Genomic DNA, 17,023 nt, shown 5'->3' with positions numbered 1-17,023 from the left:
AAAGACAATGACTCTTTGTCCTATTCATGTGCAAACCTATGCTCTTGACTTAAGAGGAATCATTTCAAGTTACAGGTCTTGTCATCTTGGAAAAACATACTTCATGGGACTCTAGCTTCTATAAACCTGCTGATCACATTGAAGGGATACTCCATATTCTACTTCCTGGTCAGTACAGTTAATGAAGATGCTAGACAATGAACCCATGCTCGGGTGATAGGTCCTCTAAGGCAGCCTGGAACCACTGAGCTGCTGATGCTGGACCCTGAGAGTTGAGGTCAGAAAGTGTTTGACCTACTGAATGCACCAAAAAGTCCATATGAGGGAGATGAACCAGGCATCTTGTAGAGGAGGAGGATTTTCATCTTTGTCATTGGAGTTTATTTCTCGCCACAGAAATTTGAAAACAGTAGGAAACCATCCTCTGAACTAAAGTCACATCGGAAGTATGTTGTCAGAGCAAAATCCATCAGACCTGAGGATGTATGGACCCAGAAGTCATGGCTGTGTGTGCCATGAATGATTTAAATGTAATGTATTTCTGAATGATTTAAAAATAATTTGCACATAGGAATAAATCTAAGAAAACTAAACACAAGATATATTTTATATTCAAATTTCCAAAGTTTCCTAAAATATCTTTTAGAGTTCCTTCCCCTTTCAATCCAGAAGCCAAAGTTTACACTTTGCATTTGGTTACTGATGCAGTTGGTTCTTTTTAACCAAGAATAATCCATCCTTCCTTTTTCCCAGTGGCATTTAGTTATTGATGTCTAGACCAATTTTATTACAGAATTTATTGCACTGTGAATTTTTTTTGGTTGTTGACTCAAAATTTCAGTGTTAGTTTTATCTGTGACACAGCTCTTAAATGTAATTAGGGTTTTACTTCTTCACGAAATGGAGTACAAGCCAGGTAGGGTGGCTAACGCCTGCAAACTCAGCAACTCCTGAGGCTGAGGCAGGAGGATTGCCAGATGGAGGCCAAACTGAAGAGCTTAGCAGGGCCCTAAGCAACTTAGCAATACCTTGTCTCAAAATAAAAAATAAAAAGGAACTGGGTTGTGGCTCAGTGGTAAAACACACCTTGATCCAATCCCCAGTATTATAACAATAACAACAGCAATAATAATAATTTAAGAAATAAAAAAATGGAATATAGAGAGAATGATGCTGTATGACATGCCATGCCAGACACAAAATTTAATGTGGTTTCTGCCTCATCCTCCGAGGTAGCTTGCTCTTAGAATTCAGCAAGAGAAGTGATATTACAAACAGGTATTCTAGTCAACAATCTAAGCCAAAGTTCCTGATGACAAGACAGGAAGTACTAATGATGTTTTATCACAATCACCTATTATCTTTATTTTCATAAAACAAAACAAATGGTGAAATCCCTGCTCCAAAGAGATTCATGTCCCAAATTCTTTTTTTTTTAAAGAGAGAGTGAGAGAGAGAGAGAAAGAGAGAGAGAGAGAGGGAAGGGGAGAGAGAGAGAGAGAGAATTTTAATATTTATTTTTTAGTTCTCAGCGGACACAACATCTTTGTTGGTATGTGGTGCGGAGGATCGAACCCGGGCCGCACGCATGCCAGGCGAGCGCGCTACCACTTGAGCCACATCCTCAACCCCCAAATTCTTTATTATAGTACTTGAGGTTTTCAACAAGATCTATCAATCATTCATTATTTTTAAGTGTTCGAGTGACTACTATATGATGTCTAACATTAGTGCCAAATTGTTTCTTATATTTTATTTTTGTTTTCCTTAGAGATGATGGTATGGTATCTCTAAAAGTCTGTTGGTTAGCTATTCCTTCATTTTAAAAAAGTCTCTTGTAAACAGGAGTATAATACAGCATATGCAGTGAGAAAATAAATAAGCTGGAGCCCTATCTGGCTACCTAAATTTTGTGATCTTGAATAAGTGGCTAAATCCTTTGGAAGTTTAATTGGCTCATCAAAAACAATAGCATTCAAGACAACAATAATCTTCATGAGTAGGACTTTTTGGCAATATTTTGTGCATGTATGTAAGTTATGCTGTCAATATAATTTATTAGAAATGCTCTATAATTGTTGTTTGAAAATTTTTTTCAGTTCGAGAATTATTTAGAAGACTGATTTTCCTTCTTCTAAGAATGATTTTGTTTTAATTAGAATATTTTGATATAATTTCTAAAATAATGACAAAATATTTACTACTTTTTGAGAAAGGAATTATGTGTTCAATGAGGTAAGTACATAATTTTAAATAGTTTGTGAATCTATCCCATTACTTTTATTATAGTTTGTTATATCCTAATGGGTCTTTAGTCAAATAAACCTAGCAAGTATAGAGTATGATATATGAGACTTGTGGAATTGATCAAAGTCAAGATTCTAAAACTGCAAGGCTATCTTCTTTCAAGTTGTGGAGAACTGATGCTCTGGTTTATAAGAATTTCATTTACACAACTTAAAAGTTACACAAACTTTTTTTTTTAGACTTGCTTTTATTATCCAAGCCCTAGTTTACAGTAAGAAAGTTTAAGCCAGGCATGGTGGCACATCCCTGTAATCCCAGTGGCTGGGAAGACTGAGGCAGGAGGATCATGAGTTCAAAGCCAGCCTCAGCAATTTATTATTCAAGATAGCCCTGATCAAGAAGCTTCTCACTATAATTTGTTTCTGTATATTTCAAATATATTTTAAAACATTTCCTTAGATATTCTTTATGTACTTGTGGTACCTAAAAGTACAAGAGCAATAATTTAAAGACAGCAACTGACTGACAATATCCAGTGATATTTTTGTTACTGGGGATACATCAGTCAACAAAAAGGGCAAAGACCCTGGACCTTGTAGCACTCAGATTCTCTGTTGGTCATATTGACAACAAAAAAATAAAATAAGAAAATATGTAAGAGTAAAAAAATATGTGAGAGGTGGTGGTGACAGAGACCATTGTATTCTATAAGGTATTGAAAGTTGAATATATTAAGCAAAGATGTGAAGAGGAAGAGAATTTTAGCCAATAATTGTCAAGGAGATGAGAGACAAGAAAGCAGGATCCAGGCAGAAGGAAGAATGGCTGGGGTGTTCCAGTAACAGCAAGAAGAGAACATCTGAAGAGAAGTGACAAAGGCAAGTAGTAGGAATTGTCAGCAGGATAGCAAGGCAAGATCATGTAAACTCCTGTCAGCCATTAGAAGGACTTAGCTTTTACTCTATGAGAAATGGGAAGAGCAAAGACTCGATTTGCCTTACATTTTAGTTTTTAGGGATCACCTTGGTTTCTGTATTGGTAAAAGGCTATGAAGGTAAAGGTAGAAGCCAGCAGCAGACAGGTCAGGAGGCCCTACAGTAATAAATCAAGGAAGGAAGGTGCTCAGAGCAGTGTGAGAGCAGTGGAGATAGTGAATGGTGCTTGGAGCCTGTTATATTTTGAAGGTGGAACAAACAAAATTTTCTGAGACATGGGTTTGGGAGATGAGAGAGGACAATAGAGGGTTTTCTCATCGGGGTACAGGGAAGGGAGATTTGTTACCAAATATAATGTAGATTGGATTGATGAATTTATCCAATTGCCTAGTTGACCTTGCTGGAAGATGTCTGAGGAAATGTATTTATATGTTTATATATATGTAAAGTAGAATTCTTGATGATGTGCTCATTAACATTCTACTTCAAAAACTGATATTACAGATGGGTTTGGTTCTGTATGCCTATAATTCCAGCTACTCTGGAGGCTGAGGCTAGTGGATCACAAAGAAAACCTTGGCAATTTGGCTAGTTCCTAAGCAATTTAGGGAGACCCTGTCTCAAAATATAAAATAAAAATGGGCTGGGTTTGTGGCTCAGTAGTTACGTACCCCTGGGTTCATTCCTGGAACTTAAAAAAAATGGTATTATCTATTTACCTACTACCACTAACAACAATAATTCTTGACTCCTCACTAATTTTTTATCCTGCCCAGCAAGTTCAAGTGGCTCTACTTTCATAAATTCTCTAACTCCCCAGCTACTATCTCATTAAAAAGCCACCTAACTCTCATGTTTATCTTCTCTATAGTCTCTTTTGGTGGTCTGCTTCCATTTTTCATTGCTTAAAACCTATTCTTATCAAAGAAACTAAAGTAATTCTTAAAAATTAAATTGTATTCATACAAATTAACTGAATAACTGATGTCTGAACATTTCAACCATAATAGAATTTATTCATAGAAAAAATATTCATTGAGCAAATACCATATATTGTATATAAAAATACAGGAGAAGACACAGTTTTTGGTTTCTGTTCTCACTGAGCTCACAGAAAAACATAGAAGACAAATGCTAAACCAGCACTTTAAATGCAATGGATTATGAAGGAAAAAATCATAGGTTGTACCAAGGGAAAATTTACAAAATGATGACAGAAGGAAGATTATACTAATTTTCAGATTCAGTTTAACAATATATTATTTTACACCTGGGTCAAGTGTAGGCATTTCCTAGGAAATGAGGGGTAATAGCATCTCAATCATAGCATATACCCATAGCATGGCTATAAACTTGTTATAACTAAGACTTTTATATTTGAGAAATAGATAGAAGTTCATTAGATTCATTAGACACTAGGCCTGAAGAGGGATGAATTTCCTTTTTAAAAGATTATTTATTTATTTACTTTTGTTATAGAAATTAGATAATTAATTAGTTAATTAATAATTATTAATTTTTTGGTACTGGGAATTGAACTCAGGATCACTTAACCACTGAACCACATCCCCAGCCCTTTTTATATTTTATTTAGAGACAGGGCTTGCTGAGTTGCTTAGGGCCTCCCTAATTTGCTGAGGCTGGCTTTGAACTCATGATCCTCCTGCCTCAGCCTTCCCAGCCACTGGGATTATACGGATGTGCCACCATTCCTGGCTTAAACTTTCTTACTGTAAACTAGGGCTTGGATAATAAAAACAAGTCTAAAAAAAGAGTTTGTGTAACTTTTAAGTTGTGTAAATAAAATTCTTATAAAGCAGAACATCAGTTCTCCACAACTTGAAAGAAGATAGCCTTGCAGTTTTAGAATCTTGACTTTGATCAGTTCCACAGGTCTCAGGAAAAATCAGCCCCACTTGGTCAGCCTCACCAGCCTCAGGTTTAATGCTGATAGAATACATTAAGTAGATTAAAGTCAATAGTCTTATGCATTGCAAGACAGAGAAAAGTGAATGTGATTTGAATTAATTATTGAAACAGGATTTTTAACTATTTTTTATTTTCTTTCATGTTCTAGTACACATTGCAATGTCATCAAGAAAGGGCATTATTATAGGTCTGGTGAGACAAAACTAATTGATTTTAAATGTTAGCTTATTTCAGCCAATATATCATTTGAGAAACAAGATTTCTAAGAAATGGATGAAAGGTTAGTGGAAAAATTGGGCTTAAATGGAAGAAGAGAACTTAATCTTATAAACAAAAGCTACATGATTCTACCTATATGTAGCATGGAAATTGGTAAAACTTAGAACAGAGTAGAATGGGAGGAGAGAAGGAGATTGGGAATTTGATGTTCAAGGGGCATAAAGTTTCAGTAATACAAGATGAGTTAGTTCTACAGATCGACTATGTAACATTGTGCTTATAATTATCAACATTGTGCTTGTAATACAATATACACTAGAGCACCGGTTAGGTCTACTCCTAGAGCATTTGATTACTCATTAGGAGGTAGCTCTAATGAGTGCTCTAGGGTTTATATGTTAAGTGTTCTTAGAATTCTTTTTAAAATGGAGTTCAGGAAAAATGTATTCAAATATATGTGAAATTTTGTGAGAAGTAGTAGAGGGAAATCATGTCTTATTTATTTTATTGATATAATAGAATAAAACTTGGGAATAGTTGAAAGATTGGCAGTTGATGCAGAGTAACTTACATAGCTGGATTGCCAGAAGTCTTCCTCTACAAAACATTCATTTGTGTAGTTGTGTTATTTCTTCAAAACTAGGTCATAAATAAAAGTAAGAGCATATTATTATTCAAGATACCCCTGATAAGAATAATTATCTTATAAAAAAAAGAAAAGCTCCATTTCTTTCCCTTTCTTCCTTTGGTACTAGATAATAGCACTGATAACTCTTCCCTTTATGTCTTTATTACACTTTAAAGATGTCATGGTTTGAATATAATGTGTCCCTCCAAGGCTAGTATGTTAAGGGCTTGGTCCCAGTGCAGCAGTGTTCAGAGGGGGGGATTTGGGGAAGTGACTGCATCTTTAGGGCCTCACTTTGTCAATGAATTAGCCCAGTGGGGGATTCATAGCTGCAGGAGAGTTGGGATGTGGTGGTAGAAACTGTAGGAAGTGGAGCCTACTTGAAAGGAGTTGGTCCTTGGGGGCATGCCCCTGGGCACTATATCATGTCCCCAGCTCCTATCTCTGCTTCTCAGCTGCCATAAAGTGAGCAGCTTTCCTCTGACATGCCTTTCTGCCATGATGTTCAGGCCCAGAGCCAATTGACTGGGAACTGAAACCTCTAAAACTAAGAGCCAAAATAAATCTTTCCTCCTTAAAGTTGTTTTTCACAGGTATTTTGTCACAGTGACAGAAAACCAATACAGAAGATGCCACAAGTCAGTGACCAAAAGGAAATAAACACAGTTCTGATCTTTAAAAAGTTTTTTGGGGCTGGGGATGTGGCTCAAGCGGTAGCGCATTCGCCTGGCATGCACGGGGTGCTGGGTTTGATCCTCAGTACCACATAAAAATAAAGATATTGTGTCCATGGAAAACTAAAAAGTAAAAAAAAAAAAAAAATTAAAAAATTCTCTCTCTCTCTCTCTTAAAAAAAGTTTTTAACAAAGACCTTATCATTATCTTGACTCTAAACTATTTTCTAATGCCAAATAAGTGCTTTCCTATTTGCACAATCTTTAGTTCATAAAAGAAAACCTGGCTTTTAAAAGAGCTGAGTTAACACTTGGATTTTGTGTTTGTAGGTATTTTTAAAAGTTAGTATTATTATTGCTTTTGTTTTGCTTTAATTTTGCACTCTGGAAGGGTAAGTAGTCAAGGAAGCAGTTTGCCAATGTATGCGCTGGACTAAATTAAACAAATATTATTTGAATAATTTTCACAATGCCAGAACAATTACAGTTCAGCACATGGAAAAATCTTTATGCTTCTTCCTCCTTCCTGGAACAGTGCAAATCCCTGACCTGGTAACAGGAAAAAACCCACTGGCTTTTCTCAATCATTGATCCTTTCTCTGGCTTGAAATGTCAGTTGATCTAACCACAGAGACAGGCTGTACAAACACAGATGGAATTGTAGAGGCTACACATTGTACAATGGTCACATTCTACATAAACAGAAATGGAGCCAGATTAAGTTCAAATTCTTATGTCACCTTATAGTTCTTAAATTTATGAATTCTTAAAATGTGCCAAGCATTGTCTGAAGCACTTTAATAACTCTTTAACCCTTTTAAGAAACCTATGCAATAGATACTAATATTTTTCTAATTTTACAAATGACAAATTAGTTTCTGAAAGGTTTCAACTTGCCCAATATGAATTTGTACTTCAAGAAGCCTAGATTTAAAAAAAAAGAAGCCTAGATTTGAAGCATGTCAGACTCCAGAACCCACAATTTAACATAGTATATTCTTATTCTCTAACACTTTATAACCAGCAATATTGTCTAACCAATTTACCCAAACATGTGAAACTATATATATGTTCATTATCATATCCACATAATTGTTAGTCATATTTTATATCTTATTTATTAACATCAACGTAATTTAAAATTTTATTTATTTACTCTAGTGTAATATACATTGTATTTATCAGCAAATGGTTAATCCCTTTCTCATGTCGTCATCATTAATGTCTTTATAAAATATTTAAACAGTTAAACACTAAATACATTAAATATATCAGGTCTAAAAATATGCAACAAGCATTTTTCTAAAAATTTTATACTCTATTTCCCCCCTTTTCTAGTCAGTAGTACCAATAAATCTTAATTTACAAGAACTTTTTCTCCCTGAGACTTTTATAAAACTCCAACTTTATTCCTCTCTCTATTTTTTAAAATAATGTTTCTCCATTTCTTGTATATAGAAAACACTCAGAAATTTTAAACTAATGAATCGGTGGAAAAGGGAAATTGATGCAAATCATTAGAATCCGAGTTTCCTGTTCTGCAATTACAATTTGGAAAAATTCTCCCTAAACAGAAAAGGAAAATATATATCAGTAACTGTCATCATTTCAAGGTAACTTTATTGTATATTTGAAAAACTCAATACTTTAAAATGTTCCTTTACAACAAGACAGTAAAATATAACATGAATATTTAGAAACTGAATGAAAAAGAAGAACTAAAGCAAAATGTAAATCATACTTCCTGTTCTCCATGAATAAATTTTTTTTTTGTATCTGACTTAAGTCAGTTCTGCTAGTATTCATGAAACACTCAGCTTAACTCTTGTTTGTGCTTAACATAAAAATCTCAAATGCTTCACAGTTCTTGACAGTTTGGGGGCTGAAAATGGGATACCAACAGACGCATACACAATAATCCCCATGAGTTGGGGATACAGAATATGAGAACACTTCCTGAGGTCTGATGGTCATTAATGTTACCCAAGTAGTAGGCAGATAGGGAGAATAAAAATCTTCAACTGACCTACTACTTAATCAATGTTTAGGTGCCAAGAAGTAAAAGATAGAATTGAAGCAAATGTCCTGAATAATGCCTTACGTCTTGCTACACTGTCCTGCTGAAAGTAACAGAGGCAGGCAGTATCCAGTGTTACAGGGCCTCATAGGTCAGGCCTTAGTTCCATTTTCAGTTCCTCCTAACCTTCATTAGCTTCCACAATGTAGGGAAACTAATTACCTTGTCCATGAAAGTGTTCGGCATTTACTGTTTCTCTATGTATATAGCACTGTGACCCCAAAAGAATTTTAGAAGACAGCCGTGCCTATATTTTACAAAGACAAATAGAAAAGAAATATAATTTATCATGGAAAAATGATCCTTCAAGCTCTTGGAGAAATTAAAAATGTATAACACCTCTCTTGTATACATCATTCCAATTGTTTCTTCCTTTCTCATTTTTCCTCTTCTTTCCTTCCTAGGATAGAGGTAGTAGGAACTATCTGTAGAGAAAGAAGCATCATTGCTTTTCCTTGGAAGCATACAAGTGCAGGGACAGCGAGGGGCCAAACAGAAGCACACTGGAGGTAGACGAGGATCTAAAGAGAGGAGGATATTTCTAAGGGTGGCTTGAGGATATTAACTTGGGCAAATTAACTTAGTGGAACAAATAGATAAAGTCATGCAGATAATCAGAATTGGGTTTCTCTCACCTGGAAAATATATTTACAAACAGGTACCCTTAGAAGTCCAAAATAACCTTACAGTATTGGATTAAAATAAATTATCAGTGTGAACTCACAATTATAGATGTTGCATGCTTATTTCTCTCTTTCTATTTGTCTTTTCTCTTGTGATCATCTACCTCTGCTAACTCTGTGTCCACTGACAGGGCCTAGAAACAATAGTACTCCAGTCATAGTGCACACATACAGCACCCAGTACTTCTAAATACTGTCCTCTTCTAAAGAAACCAAAATTCCTTGGAGGAATAACTGACTTTAAGGTCAAAGCAGGGAAAGTACAAAATTAGTTTCTAAATTTGGTTTTTGAACTCATTTTAGTGGGGAACACAAATAAATAAGCAAGCTAATATACATATATAGTTTGTCATATGGGAATGTGTTGAAGACAAATAAAACAATGAATAGACTTGGAGCTGCTGAGAAATGTATAAAATATAGTGGTAAGAGAATGCCTCAGTAGAAGTTGGCATTTGAGAAAAGACTTGGAGCTGGTGAGGGTGTGAGCCTTGAAGTTACAAGCAGAAGAATGTTCCATGCAGAGAAACAGCAAGCAAAATGCTGTGCTGTGTGTACACCATGCTCCTTCTGATCTCTTAAGAGGGAAAGGGAAAATTCTGGCAACTGCCAGGTTCTAGGTCTGTAATAAGGGAGGCTGCTCCTAACATAAGTTCACATTTCACTTGCAGCATTGGACTTGAACAGACTCTTCTCAGAAGAGGATATACAACCAATCAACAAATACACAAAAAAATGCTTATCAAGTCTAGCAATCAGAGAAATGCAAATTAAAACTACTCTAAGACACCATCTCACTCCAGTAAGAATGGCAGCCATTATGAAGACAAACAACAATAAGTGCTGGCGAGGATGGGGGGTGGGGAGGTACACTCATACATTGCTGGTGGGACTGCAAGTTGGTGCAGCCAATTTGGAAAGCAGTATGGAGATTCCTTGGAAAGCTGGGAATGGAACCACCATTTGACCCATCTATTTCTCTTCTCGGACTATACCCAAAGGACCTAAAAACAGCATACTATAGGGACACAGCCACATCAATGTTTATAGCAGCACAATTCACAATAGATAAACTGTGGAGCCAACCTAGATGTCCTTCAGTGGATGAACGGATTAAAAAAATGTGGCATTTATACACAATGGAATATTACTCAGCTCTGAAAAAGAATAAGATCATGGCATTTGCAGGGAAATGGATGGCATTAGAGTAGATTATGCTAAGTGAAGTTAGCCAATCCCCCCAAAACAAATGCCAAATGTCTTCTCTGATATAAGGGGGGTGACTCAAAATGGGGTAGGGAGGGAGAGCATGAGAAGAAGATTACCTCTAGATGGGAATAGGGGTGGAAGGGAAAGGGAGGGAGAAGGGGAATAGCATGGATGGTGGAAGGAGACCCTCATCATTATACAAAATACATGTATGAAAATGTGAATTCGGTGTCAACATACCTTATATACAAACAGAGATATGTTAAATTGTGGTATAAATGTGTATTAAGAATTGTAATGCAAAAAATAATAAGAATAATAAGAGAGCTCATGTATAATGGCATAATTTGGCATGAACATACTTTATATTCAGAGTTATGAAAAATTGTGCTGTGAATGGATAATTATGATTGTAATGTATTCCACTATTGTCATGTATGTAAGAAATTTTTTTAAAAAAGTGTCTTGAAACACATGCACTTTATGATTCCAAGGCTTAGGAGAGTGAAGAAGATTTGGAGGGGTGGAGGAAAGGAGGGTATGGGAAAGTCTCCATGGCTGAGGAGGCCTGTTATTCTTAGGAATCGTCTTCAATTAATATAATTTCCACTTATTATTTTAACTAACATGGACTTATTGTGTGCTTACTCTGTTTGAGACATGGTGCTCTGACCTAGAACAATATACTTGTGAACAACCAAACAGATTCTCTGTTCAGAGGAAACACAGCACAATAAATATTTACTAAATGAATGTTTTTCAAAAGAAATTTCCATTTCTGGTTGGGGGGTATAACTCATTGGTAGAGCATTAGCCTAGCATGAGCAAGTCCCTGGATTCAATACCCAGCACTGAGAATATTAAAAAAAAAAAAAGGAATGTCTATTTCTTCTCTTGAGTAAAATGTATGTTATATCGTCTTCAATACTGATCCACATATATAGGTTAAATAACCAATACAATGATACTCACTTTGAAATTTATATAAAACCATGGAAAAGAATACTTCACAAGAAAATTTCACAGAAATATATTTTTAAAATAATTACAGCAAAATAAATGGAACCAAACATCCAAAATTTAGCCAAGAATTATCTAACTACTTGTACCAAGAAAACCCTGTTAGGAAACACTGAATCAGAAAACACTGAATTTCAGAAGTTTTATTGGAGAAGTTAAGCTTTAAATACAAAAATCATGCAGGTTAAAATTCAATACCAATAAAACATTTATAATAGCAGAAAATTTGAAGTGTGCCATGTGTTTATTGATGAATAAAAATAAAACAAGGCCTTAAGGCCCAGAAAGCATACCTGTGCTCTGCTGAACAATCAACCTGCTTTGGCACAGATCTGCTTCCAACTGGAGGGGGAGATTCTGTTCTCATTCTCTGATATAAGGAGCCTGATTCATAGTGGGGTAGGGACCGGGAGCATGGGAGGAATAGAGGAACTCTAGATAGGGCAGAGGGGTGGGAGGGGAAGGGAGGGGGAAAGGAGTTAGAAAAGATGGTGGAATATGATGGTCATTATTATCCAAAGTACATATATGGAGACACAAATTGGTGTGAATATACTTTGTATGCAACCAGAGATATGAAAAATTGTGCTTTATATGTGTAATAAGAATTGTAATGCATTCTGCTGTCATATATAAATAAAAAAAATAAAGGGGAGAAAAAAGGCCCAAAAAGCATGCCTGTGCTCTGCTGGGAAATCAACCTGCTTTGACAATGGATCTGCTTCCACCTGGAGGAGGAGATTCTGTTCTCATCACACAAGGATGGCTACAGGGACTGATGGCAGTCCTACCATTAGGAATCTGAAATAACCCAAGTATTTCTTCATTATGTGTTCTGAAGGAAGGTTCCTGGGTTTCTGATGGTTCCATTTAGGACCTGGCTACATCAGCAGGACAAAGATTTCTTCTTCAGTCAGAGACAACATCCTCTTCAGTTTGTCAACTAGTCACTGAAATTTCAAAGCCTCTTCTGAGCAGTCTAATGAAACCCCTCTGGGGCTGTGAGGGGCTTTCAAGAGAGGTCTCAGCACAATGTCGGTTCTCTCTCAGATACAACTTCATGAGCAAAAAGCTTTTCCAAGTTGGCAGTTCAAGAAATAAGGAGAATTTCATGCCTCAAAGAAATAGGAAGAAAAGACAAGAAAGCAAACAAAAGACACTCAGGGATGATTCCATAGGCCAGGCCAAAAACAACACTGCAGTGCTTTGTCAAAAGTCCTCCCAAAGCATAGATTTAGATAATAGATCTACTCACAGGAGCAGGAAGCCAGAGACTGTGCTTGCTTCATACCTGTGAGTCAAACTGCCCCATCTTGTGCAATGCCTTGGAGCAATTGGCACCATAAAAGAATATCATGTTCTAGGAACTTTGTTTCAGGTTACACTGAAAACTATTTAAATAGAGCACTTGTAATTGGCATTTCTTATTTCCTTCTCTGGTGCCAACACTGCTATCAAAGTAGTTTCCATACTGTTCTATAACTGGGTTGGAAAATGTCTTTCATATTAGGTTTTAAAATCTCTGTGTCGGAATCATGTCTTGCTAATTATTGAACACTTGCTACATTTTGCAGTGCTTGGGAGATAGTAACTAGTCAGTATTTATTTGTTAAATGGATGACATTATTTTACACAAACTATCATGCTTATTTTTATCCTCACCCGATTACTTGAAGGACTTTTCAAGCAATGTTCACATTACAAGCATTGACAGAGTCCAAAGGCAAGAGAGAAATGATGACCTTCAATTTGTTATGCACAGCAACTTGGTAATCTACCTTGAAGGTATTATTGGAAATTCATGATCACCAATGAATGGATTGACTGGTCATGAAAAAGCAATTAAGATAAATTATTAAATTTTCATATCTTGTTCCAAGAATGTAATAACAATTTAAATTAACATGCTTGATATTTACTGTTAGAGTAACAACGTCAGTCAGATGGAATTTTGAACTGGCCTAAGGCAAACAGGATGTGAAATATACCTTTGAAACTAACTCCAGCATAGAAATATAATGTATAACCACTAAATGTATCATCACTGTATCATTATGATATTAGAAAGTGGTAGAAAGATGAATATTTGCAATTCCATTAAATAATATAAGAAGAGTAATATATAGATATTGTCTTTAAATAAATAATATAAAAATAGTAATATATACATATTGTCTTTAAATAAATAATATAAGAAGAGTAATATGTAGATATTGTCTTTAAAAATATCCACAGTAGTTACAGTGAGCTAGATGTACAGACTAAAATGATTATTTAGGGTAGTCTGAGGACTGCCTAGATCACAGTGAAGTAAGTTAGACCTACTCAGTTAAAGTTATTTCATTTCACTATTTCTTCATAATGAAAAAAAATAAAGATACAATTTCCCAGTGCCTCCCTTGTTTTGCAAAGAAATACCTTCTTAGTTGATTTTACCAGTCCAGGAGTTGCTGATAGGAGGAAGAGTTCCCCCAATTCAGATGAACCCAAGGTAACACATTAGCTAATTATTGAGCACTTTGTTTTAAATAGAAAAGGGGAAAATCATACTTCGTATTCCAAATGTGGCATCCAATTTCCAGATTCAATGTTTTGATTCCATAATTTTATAATCAACTTTTCCATGTTATATATATTGCTGCATCATCTAGCCTGTTTGTGTAACAACAGTTTGGGTTATGGAATTCAATAAAGTAAAATTAACACCTGAGGATTCTCAGTGGCACCTCTTTTGTGGAATCTTCTTTGATCCTGCTCCCCTCCAGGCAGAAAATATATGTTTCTAAAATGCAGGCTCCTCTACTCTTTCACTTACATGGTCTGGATTTGTTTTTGTGTTGATTTCACCAATCATATCTCCACATCCTTGAAAAAGCAAATCATACATCATTTTCCTTGATTTTACCCAATTTCAACACCTAAAATACATATTTATTGATTAAGGCATTTATTGAAAAGTGTGTTGACTGAATAATACTAATTGAAAGCAAAGTGTTTTGCTTAGGCCATCTTTCTCAAGACGGGCAGCAGAAATTTCTAGAAGAATGATTGTTTCTTAGATGAACTCCATAGTTATGAATGCTACATTATATTTTTATTGTTATTACATATTCTTTCTTCAATTTAACCATCCACCCCTTTAATGTTTTAGTATTTTCTCTTGCAAAAAATTGTGGAACTAAAAGTGTCTGACCTATATAGTGGTGGTAGCATCTAATAAGTTTTTGTGCCAGGCATGGTGGTGGTGCATGCCTGTGATCCCAGTAGCTCGGTAGGCAGAAGCAGGAAGATCATGAATTCAAAGTCATCATTAGCACCTTTGCAAGGCCCTAAGCAACTCAGTGAGACCCTGTCTCTAAATAAAATAGAAAAAAGGGCTGGGGTGACATTTGTTTAGTTTTGTCTTTTTGTCTGTGTGGAATTAAATTGTTTAGGCAAATAGAAGGATAAAAACTGATCCTAAATGATCTTGGATAAAATTATGTCTGACATTGTTGAACTTTGTTTACAGTGTTGAAAAAATGTAGTAATCATTCACTGGGTCCTGCTTTAGCCATCTGTTTCTTTGCTACTTTATTTTATTTTTGGTATATTTTAATTATACATAACAGTGGATTTAATTGTTACATATTTGTACATGCATCCCCCATTACTTCTTTTCAATAACTTATCAATGGTTGTGAATATTTTTTAGAAAATTTTTGAAAAACTAATGATCAGACAGTGACTCAAGAGATCACTTCTGAGAGCAAGAAGGGTAGTTTCACTTTTATGAAGCAGCTTATTCTTTTATGAGGAAAAAGTGATTTCCCTTTCAATGGATTGCCATATTAGAAACTAAAGAGTTTTATTTATTTAAAGCATAACTAACTTCCTAAACATCACTGATCTTGGGCAATACTCTTGCAGTGTTAATTTTAAATTTTATAAAGGTGAACAAAGAAGTTTAATATGTTCTCACTAGCTCTCTAATAAAACTATTTTTATTGAGTTCTTAATGGATTATAACACCATATAGCTGGAAAAACTCAACAAAATATTTTCATGTTTTAAAAAATGTGTAAAACATAAAACAAGTTTTTTAAGGCATCACCTCAAATTTAGTTAAATGGAATTAGAGAAATAAACAGAAACATATGTTTTATGATTTTTTTTGGTAGTGAGGATTGAACTCAGAGGTACTTAACCACTGAGCCACATCCCCAGCCTTTGTTTAATTTTATTTAGAGACAGGGTCTCACTGAGTTGCTAAGTGCCTCACTACTTTGCTGAGGCTGTCTTTGAACTCGTGATTCTCCTGCCTCAGCCTCGCGAACCACTGGGATTACAGGCATGCACCACCACACAAGACATATCATCCCCAGTCTTTTTCTACCACTGACCTTCTTCCCTTTTGTAAATGGTTTCCCCATGTAATTATATCAAAGTCCATGATAATAATTTCATTCCTGTACTATAATGACTCCCAATTCTATATCCATATCTATTTTCCAGAGCACCAAATTATTTCCGTTAACTGAAATCACCTCTGTTGAACTGCAGTTTCATTCTACTTAATATATACCAAAGTTAAATCCTCCTTCACCTATGCTTATTTTGTCTTTAAGTGCAAGAGCATTCATCTTTAGTGTTTAGTTCCCTCCTCTCTCTCCTGTTCAATCCCCTATCAAAACAGCCTCAAGCTCTAGGAATTGGAGTGAAAAAAATCTCTCTTCAGCTATTGCCATTGTTCAGAGTTTGAGCAAAGCTTTATATGTCTTTCTTACCATTACCCTATTCTTACTCTTTTTTATTTATCATAAAATAGAAGCGTTATTATACTTACTGCTCTTTGCTATAACATTCAAACTTCTTTGCACAAGTTACAGACCTTCACAAGGCAAACAACATATTTTAATCTGCTCATTGATTTATTTCATACCATACTCTTCAAGGAGTGATATCTTGGCATGGCTTTGATTTGCATTTCCATGCCAATTAGTGATTTTTGGCATTTTTCATATACTTGTTGGCCATTTGTATATTTTCTTTTGAGAAATATCTATTCATTTCTATTTATTCAAATCATTTTCCTATTTTAATTCAGATTACATTTCTGCTGGTGTTTGAGTTCCTCATATGTTTAATATATTAATCCCTTGCCAGATGAATAATTCATAACAATTTTTCTCGATTCTGTTATTTCATTCCTTTGCTATTTATTTTCAAGCTTGTTATTGATAAGACACTCTCTTTCAATTTTTGTGTTTATCCTTTGTTCCTTTCCATCCCTTGTATTGTATGGAGTGTGATAGAGAAGTCCCTTTACTTCCACCATCACCTAGCATAAGATATGGGATACAGACTTAAAAACACACAGAGACTGAGAATATCAAACCATTATGACTAATATATAAGAGCTA

Source organism: Spermophilus citellus, assembly GCF_964194105.1.
Source record: "Spermophilus citellus genome assembly, chromosome: 10".
Taxonomy (NCBI): Eukaryota; Metazoa; Chordata; class Mammalia; order Rodentia; family Sciuridae; genus Spermophilus; species Spermophilus citellus.
This window is presented reverse-complemented; position numbering follows the sequence as displayed.